Below are 9,979 nucleotides of genomic sequence, written 5' to 3'. Positions count from 1 at the left end.
TCATATTTCCAAAAGAAAGCTTCATGACACCATTCCTACAATTGATCAATGCATTAGAAGTTGCAAGGAATGGGCGTCCTAAGATGACCGGAATCTGAGATGGTGAATTGGAAGCCGGATGTGTGTCCAGTACGATAAAATCAACAGGAAAATAGAACTTGTCTACTTGGACCAACACATCTTCGATAATTCCTCTAGGGACCTTCACTGACCTGTCAGCTAATTGTAAGGTGACAGTTGTTGGCTTCAACTCACCCAAACCGAGTTGCTCATATACCGTATATGGCAACAAGTTCACACTCGCCCCTAAATCTAGCAATGCTCGCTCAATCCTAAAATTGCCAATGATGCACGAGATAGTTGGGCAACCTGGATCCTTATATTTAGGAAGAATGTTATGCTGTAAAATTGCACTCACATTTTCAGCCAGAAATGCCTTCTTCTGGACATTTAAACGAAGCTTGACAGTGCACAAATCTTTTAAAAATTTTGCATAGGAGGGCACTTGTTTGATTGCATCAAGAAGAGGTACATTGATTTTTACTTGCTTAAAAAGCTCAAGAATTTCAGAGTTTGGTTCAAGCTTTTGCAAGGGCTTTAATCTTTGTGGAAATGGTGCAGGAAAAGGACATTCAATTTTTTCAGTAGATGTTGGTGCTTCAGTTTCTTCATTATCCTTTTTTTTTGTCTTGGGAGGGTCAGAATCAGGTATGACTTGTGTTTGTTCTGGGACTGGTCGGTCAATAACCTTTCCACTTCGCAAAGTTATTATACTCTTTGCTTGTTCTTTATGCGAAGTTGAAGATGATGCATTGCTACCGCCATAGATTTGAGGATTAGGTTGTGGTTGAGCTGGTAGCTTACCTTTTTCTTGAGCACTTAAAGCAGTGGTCAGCGTTGTCAGTTGATTTCTTAAGTCATCATTGATTTTAGCTTGACCTTGCATGAAAGATTGCAAAGTTTCTTCGAGACTGGGTTTTTGAGGGGGTGCGTGTGCATAATGAGGTTGCGGTGGTGGAGGAGTTGGGTTATATACTTGTTGAGGTTGGTCATTCCTCCACCTGAAATTTGGATGGTTCTTCCATCCAGGGTTGTAAGTACCCGAAAAAGGATTATTAAAAGATTTTTGATATGTATTCATAACATTGGCCTGATCATGCAAGACTTCCTTGAATGCGGGTATTGTGGGGCAATCAGTGGTGAGATGACCAGGCATCTCACAAATCCTACAACACTCGCTGTTATGTTCTAAGGTCTTGACGGGTTCAATCCTTCTAAGTTCAATTTCCTCTACCTTCCTAGTAAGGGCTGCCATTTTAGCCTGAATATCATCCTGAGTACTAAGGTTATAAAGGCCCCCTTGTCCAACGCTAGTAGGCTTAGGCAAAGGTTTATTCACTCTATCCCCTGTATCCCATAATTGTGCAGTCTCTGAGAGAGAATCTAAATAATCCCATGCCTCATCGGGTTGCTTTTCCAAAAATAGACCATTACACATAGTCTCTATAAATTGTTTTAATTGTGGAGACAACCCTTCGTAAAAGAAACTAATGGTTCTCCATGTTTCAAACCCGTGATGAGGACAAGAGAGAAGCAAATCTTTAAATCTCTCCCAGCATTCATAAAATGTTTCATGGTCTTTTTGTTGGAAGTTACTAATGTGTCTTTTCGAAAAGTTAGTCCTTTATACGGAAAAGAATTTTTTCAAGAATTCTCTTTGCATATCCTGCCATGTTCTTAGCGATCTAGGTCTCAAGGAGTTCAGCCATGTTTTGGCTTTATCCTTTAAGGAAAAAGGAAACAAGGTCAATTTAAGGACATCTTCCGATACATTTGGCACTCTAAATGTGATGCTAATTTCCTCAAAATCCTTAAGGTGAAGATAAGGGTTCTCAGATTTCATTCCATGATACTTTGGCAGCAATTGAATTACTCCTGGTTTGATTTCAAAGTGTCCTACATTTTCAGGAATAATCATGCATGAAGGTTGACTAGTCCTAGTGGGATGTAAGTATTGTCGAAGTGTCATAACTGGGGGTCTACCTTCATTACCATGGTGACTTCCTACATCATCATCAGCCATCTCACCAGATCTGAGATTTTGCGAAAAAGTTTCAATAATGTGATCTAAGGAATTGTCAAAAGGTTGTCGACTCAGACGTCCAGTGTTGTCCCTATTCCAACCTAGCATACAAAATTTCAGAGTTTATTTATTTGTTTGTTTTTTTTTGTTTTTTATTTTATTTTTTTTTAATGATTACCCTTGATCTTTTCTTAAAGTTCTTATCAATTTTCAAGTAGCAACAAGGGTTAATAAGATATGATGATAATAAAATTCTGATTCTAAACAAAAAAATTAAACACAAAAAATTCAAAGGAGACAGCAGCAAAGTTTATATTAATTTAATGGTCGTAAAAGTATCAGAAATTCAGAATATCAATCAGACCGTTCAGATGAAAGAAACATGTGTCCTACAGCAGCCGACGAAATTTGAATGCAATCAGACGGTGGATTACTTAGATATCAGAGTTTGATGCAGACTATGCAGGGAATAAAAAAAACAGCAATAAAGATTTTTTTTTTTTTTTTGAAAGAAAAAGACTAAATACTAAGATACTGATTAAATCTAAAATTATACTAATAAATCAGCCGTTCCCCGGCAACGGCGCCAAAAACTTGATGCAAAAATAAAATTGTTCTTCCAAGTGCAGGAGAATCGCACAAGTAGTAAATTCTCGGAAGTCCGAGGTCGAATCCTCAGGGAACGATTTATAGATTATTAGTGTAATTTTTAGATTAATTAACTCAATAAATTTATGGATTAAAATGATGTTTTGATTTTCAGAAATTAAAAGCAGAGAATAATATATCAATAAACAAAGTTATATGAAATAAAGATGGTAGGGATCTGGAATCCCCCTTGATGATATTGCATCCAAGAAATAAGCTCTAAGATTCTTGATTAAAAATTAATTGTAGGATAGATCTAATCGTGGTATATGTTTCATGAACATATGAACTCAATTTCTAAGCATTCATCATGCTTTCTACGTCTACGACGAATCAAATACTAAAGCAATCCATATATCAATAATCATAATCCATTAAAAAGCTATCTACGAAATAACTATGCATGGATCAAGAACATATCAATAAATATAAGTCATTCAAAGCAAAAGTTTAGAGTTTACTTCAAAGAGCAATACATCAAAGGTTCCTCCATCTCCCTCCCTAAGAAATCAGCCACTCATTGAAAACATTAATCCCCCTTTCATTTTTTTCTTTTTCTTTTCGGAAACAGGGGAGGCCCTGTTTCCCTTTCTTTTTTTTTTCTTTTGACAGAGGGCTACTCCTCTGTTTCACCGAATGGGAAGGAATAACATCCCCCCAGCCGAGCGGAAGCCTCATATAGCTCGTGCGATGGATCCCTGATCCAGTTGCGAAATATCCGAACGCGGAATCATGGGATTTGGATCACGGAACGATCGCAGGCGTTGGGCGCGGGAGATTCGAACGCGGATACTTGACTGGGACTCGGATGATTGCGAATCCCGGAAGAATCGGATGCTGGTTCGGAGGATGTGGAAATGGGAAGCTTCACGGGAGAAGCTGGAGCGTGGACGCTCGGTGGTAGCTTGGGAGATCTGAACCGTGGATGGCTCGCGGAAGATGCTTGCAGACGTTGTGATGCTGGGAGATTCGGACGTGGCATGCTGGGAGGCTTCACGGATGAATCGCTGATGTTAAGATGTGTGGACTGCGAGGAAGACGGAAGAGCTGGGACGCATACGCTGAGATCACGGTGGATTTTGCATGCGGACGTGGCATGCTGGGATTCTGGATGCAATCTCAGATGGCTGAAGTCGGGACGGCTGGATCGCAGCTGATACGGGCTGAGACGCTTGCGAACGGAAGAGCTGGAAAATCGCCGGGAAGAGGCGGAAGACGCATGCGTTCGTGAGGAGCTCGAACGTGGACCGCTGAAGATCTGGGGATGCTGGGATTCTGTGAACGTGGAAGCTTGGGAGGAAGGAAATCCGAGACGCGTGGGATGCGAAGATGCTCGGGATGGTTGCGGACGCTGGGTCACGGACGCGGATGAAATGCTTCATGGGATGCTGACCGGCTGGGCTTGAACGCTTGGGATTGGTTGGAACTCGGGTGCAAGATAGCTTCACAAGCGGAGAAGACGGACTGCTGGTGCTTGGGCTAAGATGCAGAAGAAGCTGGGTCGCACGAGATGCTGGGAAGGGAAAATGAAGCTGCGACGAAGTGGACCGCTGAACTTGACCTCCTTTTAGTGTGCAACTGGGGTCGTCCATGCGGTTGGCTGGTCACCTATAGTGATGCATCTTTTTGAACCCAATGTGCATTTTAGCTTTGATTTCTGATCACCTGTACGCCACAAAAATATAATATTAATGCGGCAATTTTATCATTATTTGTTAGCAATAATACTAATTTAAGTGATGTATAGATCGCACTTTTGTGCTCTCATCACCGGACTATCTGGATTTCTAATTCAGTGACGGAAGATCACTAGATGCAGTCAAGTACTTGCGTAGTTAGTTATGAGTCGAGATGGAATTGACCCCTTCTGGAAATAGGAGATAATGTCTTGTGATTAATTTAGCAAAACCTTGGCAAGGGTAATCCCAGTGAGGAGTCACGGGATATCTAAAGTTAATCACATAATGGATGTACTAATTCTAGGGTTGACAGTGAGCTCTAAGTCATCCTGGCATTAGGAGTCAAAGGGATTGAATTATACAGTAACCATAGTTCAGGGTTCCAGAATATTTGCTTCGCATATATTCGGCCTATCCGGACATCGGGTACCATTGCTAGATGGTCACATCGATTAGTGTAGAAAGTCGTTCCTATACTACCGGCTTAGGTTCGAACCTATGAGGTCACACGCATAGAAGATTCCTGATTGATCAAGAAGGCTAATGAATGATTAAGAATCATTCAGGGATAATTTGGTCAATTCGATTGGCAAATTATCTTATAAAATAATTAAAGTAATTATCGGAGGATTAATTAGTAATTAAATTGCTAATGAACTCAATTGGATTGAGTAATTGGACTAAGGATGAGCCAAATTGAATTAGATTCAATTCTGGGCTCAATCAGGATTTTTGACCTGATTGGATTAGGTCTGAATCAAGAGGACTTAGGTTGACCAAATTAAATTAGATTAAATTTGTGCTTAATTAGAGATTGACCTAGTTGGATTAGGTTCAACCCATGGTAATTGGATCATTTTAATTGTTAGAATTTAATTCAATTAAATGGGTTTGATCTGAAACTGTTCGGATCTTGAAATCCACTTGTTACATATCCATGCATGGCACCATAAATTAATTTTTAATATGATTAAAAATTAATTTAATTTATTTAATGGTGCCATGGGACACTTGGCAACATCAGGGACCTCTTTCATCATTAGATGGGTCGAAATGGAGAGATAAATTTATGAAAAGAATTGGATTAGATTAAATTCTCTCTCTTCATGACATATATCATCCTTATCTTTATCTAACTTCTAATTAAGGTTGAATTTCGAATTTAATCACCACAAAATCACCATGTGACCCTCTAATCTGATTGGGGGCATGGGAATTTCGAAATTGAAAGAGGAAAGTGGCAACATGATGAATGGTTTAGATTAGATCAAGCTTCATCATGTAATGGCACATGAACTTGAATTTTGAATTTAAAATTCAAAACCCCACAAAATCCTCCACAAATATGGGATGGTTGGCATGAAGTTAGAGGAGATAGCAACATTAAAAGGACCTCCATCAGCTGGTGGTCGAATTCAAGGAAAAAAGAGAGAAAAAGAAGAAAAAACAAGGGAAAAGAAAAGAGAGGAGCCCTAGTTCATGCATGGAAAAATTCTGCATTCAATCTAGCTGATTTATTCCTCCTCTAAGTCCATCGTGCCATTAGTGTTAGGGGTCCCTGATAAGAGTCTTTAGATCAGATCTAAGTCCTCTTCAATCCCTCTAAACCTTTCCTCCAAGTTCTTCCAAGAAGGCGGTTCAAAAGTTGATAGCGTTGGGAAGATCAAATTTCAGCCTCAAGAAATTCTGCGCAAGCTAGCACTTCCGCAGGATTGGATCTCTTCAGGAACTTCGTGTGTACTTCTCGTAGAGGCCATTCATGTGCGTGGCTATGAAGTCAAGGATCAGATCTACAACTTTCATCCATCATAAAAGGTATTAATCTAGCATTAATCATTTATTATGGTGCCAAGATCTAGATCCGATTCTCCGAGATTTTACCCTCTTTTGGGGCTCCTCACGGAGATATCTCCAGAATCCATTCGATAGATATTCGGAGATTAATTGGAATAGAGTTCTTAAATTTTAGATCTGACAGTTAATCATGCATAAAAATTTTAGCATAATTGTTTAAACGATTCCGGCATAATCCTATGTATTCTTAAGGTGCTGATTTCTACATTTGATCTTGTAAGCATGCATGAATTAAATTATTTGATTCAGTTTTTCCGCTGTGTTTTTGAAACTTAAAAAGAACTACGTGTGGCTTGATCCTCCTTATGAAGGGGTACGTAGGCAACCCGATCAGGTTCAGCCATGGTTTTTTTTTTAAAAAAAATCAGCATGCTTAATACCAAAGAACCTAGGATGCACTTTCAGTGGTATCAGAGCCAAGTTTATGTTTAAACTTTTATATTTTAATTCTTGAAATTAAATCTAAAATCATTAACATGTTTAGATTAGATCTAAAGTGCTTTTTATGATTGATTTAATTGCTGATTATGCATGATTATGTAGATCTGAAATTTTGGATGCATATGATGTATGTTTGTGTTAGGATTAGTAACATGAATAAATCTGAAATCATAATATTGTTTAGATTAGATCTAAATAAAATTTATGAATCATATGATCACTGATTTTAATGAACAAATCAGATCTGAAAATAAAAGTGAAAAAATAAGTACATAAGATGTATGTTGTTTGTATTAATTCATGTTGTTATGTATATGTGATGCATGAACATTAAATATAATGACTTAAGCATGAATTAAATCTGATTACATGTGATTAATTACAAAAACTCAGATCTGAAAATATGTTTTAAGAATTGAAAGATTGTAATTAATATGTAATTAAAAAGAAATATGCAATGATCAAAACTTTCATAAGTCTAAACTTAATTGAGAATTAAGTGTTATGAAATAGAATTATAACTCAATTAATTGACATTGCATAATTCTTTGGGCATATGGGTTAGGTTGAATCAAGTTTCTAGGATTGGGTTAGATCTAAAGTTAGAATCATACATGGATAAATAGAATTAATTGATCAAATCTAATTAAGTAGTAACTAGATTAGGTCAAGAAAATTCTAGGTCAATTTACAATAGTTGTAGATGGATCAAGTCCATGTCTTTGATTAGACCAAGATGGAACTTGATTTAGGCTCAGAGGTGTAGCCCGAGTCATTTGAGTAATCAAATCGAAGTTGATTAACCAGTCGGTGTCTAAGATAAGTTTGGCAGTTTTGACCGGTGGTTTTTAATTGGGAGCTACTCGCACTGATTCGTCTTTGTCGAGTTAATGGCATATCCCTTCCACCGATCTCACTTACCTGGCCGACATGGTCAATCACATTTTGATTGGATCACTTAATGATTCGAGTTAGCCTATGCCTATAAGAAAAATTAGTTTGACTGATTTAGGTGCCTCCTTAACCGGTTTGAGTCTAATTTGATTTGGTGAAATCAGTGGAAGAAATTAGACTAACCGGATCTTCTCATCTATCCTAATTATGAAATCCTCTAAAATTATTAGGTCCTTAAAATGAAATGGTTATGGGAATAACTAGGTCATAGCCTTCCATTAAGTTGGATGATAATGGGTCCAATGTTTTGATAATTATTGGAGGCGCGACACGCCTGGTACTTATCAAGCATTAGAATTGTCATTCAATATATGATGAGTTAAGTGTACCTTCAATAGGCGGTCAGGTGAGCCGAGCCACACTCGGGCTTGGTCGTCTATTAGTTGATTAGACTTAACCCTATCATTTAATGGTTGGACCTGACTAGGGTATTCGGTGGAGGCGCCACATGTCTGCCGAAGAACCTAGGGCAAAATTATCACTAGAAGTTGCTTGGTGAAGCAACTGGTTTAGAACCTACCAATAGGTGCATATGGGTTAGCCGAGCCACACTCGGGCCTATATGCAATCTATTGGGTTCTAGTGCCTACTAAAGAATTAGGAGTAATTTTTCGAATTAGAGGTAGAGGCTACCAATTTGTATCAAATAGTGGGAGTATTGTTGCCCAGTAGATACAACCCAAGAGGGGGGGTGAATTGGGTCTTTTAAAACTTTTATGCTACTTCTACTACTTTTTGATTAACTATGCTAAGTTGTATAGATGCACAGTGAAAGTTAAACTTAGCAAGGGTTTGATGTATAGACTTCGACTTGATTAAATATGCTTGCAACTAAAGGATGTGCGGATAAGAATTAAGCAAGCAATTTATCTAAGTAAGTAAGTGTGTTAGTTAGACAATAACTAGAGGCATTACAAACACAAAGGACATATAGTGGTTCGGTGCACCCCAGCACCTACATCCACTCCCCAAGACCTCTTGGGAATTTCACTATAATCCTACCGATTACAGCCGGTTGTTTTACAAGCTCACAACCCAACTTGTTGTTTTACGAGCGCACAACGAACTCGGTCGGTTTTTCCAGGCTCACCGACTAGAACCAACCCCGATTGTTTTTCCGGGCTCACAATCAAACCCTTACACGTTGGTTTTACCCTCGGCTCACCAACAAACCTAAACCCCGTTGGTTTTCCCTTTGGCTCACCAACAAACCTTAATCCCGTTGGTTTTCCCTTTGGCTCACCAACAAACCTTACACCGTTGGTTTTCCCTTTGGCTCACCAACAAACCTTTAACCCCTTGATTCAATCCCTTGATTGAATCAAGTTACAAGATATTAAAACAAAGAATAAAAACAAATCAAAGCTTCTTAAACAAGCAGATATGACAATATAAACAAATAGAGTAAAGAGAAGCCCTCAAACGAGTTTTGAAGATGGAGGAGCTCGGCTTCTTCTTTACTTGATCCTCCTCTGATTTGGCATGAAGTAGAGGATCCCCGAGGCAGCACACGGATGGAGAGGAAGCTTTCGGATTCACTTGGATGCTCTTCTTCTCTCTATTTCGTTTTGGATGGCCCTTTTGTGCTTATGGGAGATTTCCTTTGTAATCTCTTTGAGATCTCTTTCCTAGATGATCTCTCCCACTTCCATGATTTCTCCCCTAGCTCTCTTCTTGTTTTTATAGCTTTAGATGGCGTGGAAACAAGAATATAGCCGTTAGAGACAAAAATAGAGCCGTTGGACACAGTCTGCACTTCCTGACAATATTACCGTTGGGATCGGAGTCGACTCGCGCGATCAGGAGTCGACTCGCCTGTTGCAGGAGTCGCCTCGTGCTTTACTGGAGACGACTCGGCCACTGTTCCAAATTTGAATTAAAGTGCATGCCTTGACTGGGAATCGACTCGACTTAACCCGGAGTCGACTCGCCAACATCTGGAGCTGACTTGGCATTTTTGGAGTCGGCTCATCCACTGAAGTCCGTGAATCCAATTTTGAATTTGATCCACTCGAGTCGACTCGACTGTCCTGGGAGTCGACTCGAATCTCAGAGCCCGAACTCCCGATCCTCTGTCTTTTGGCTCGTCCAGTCTTGGAGTCGACTCGAACTTCCTCGGAGTCGACTCGGCTCTCAGAGGCAGTAACTTGGTCTTCTGTCTGTTGATGGTCGCGGAGTCTCGGAGTCGACTCGTGCAATGCGGGAGTCGACTCGAATCTCAGAGTCCCAAAAATGCTCTCTGACTTTTTCTTTGTGTTCCGCTGAGAGTCGACTCTTGCTTTCTTTGGAGTCGACCTACCAACCATCGGAGTCGACTCGC

At 39.5% G+C, this 9,979-nt stretch overlaps 1 pseudogene; it reads left to right on the top strand.

Annotated features, from left to right (window-relative positions):
- The first annotated feature begins 1,568 nt into the window (after positions 1-1,568).
- On the top strand, positions 1,569-1,666 carry LOC120104953 (small nucleolar RNA R71; annotated as a pseudogene).
- The last annotated feature ends 8,313 nt before the right edge of the window (positions 1,667-9,979 follow it).

This window comes from Phoenix dactylifera, chromosome 1 (genome assembly GCF_051530095.1).
Source record: "Phoenix dactylifera cultivar Ajwa chromosome 1, Ajwa_hap1_PhDact_Kaust_v1.1, whole genome shotgun sequence".
In the NCBI taxonomy this organism is placed as follows: domain Eukaryota; kingdom Viridiplantae; phylum Streptophyta; class Magnoliopsida; order Arecales; family Arecaceae; genus Phoenix; species Phoenix dactylifera.
Note: the sequence above shows the minus strand (reverse complement) of the source record. Positions and strands in the feature narration are given on the sequence as shown.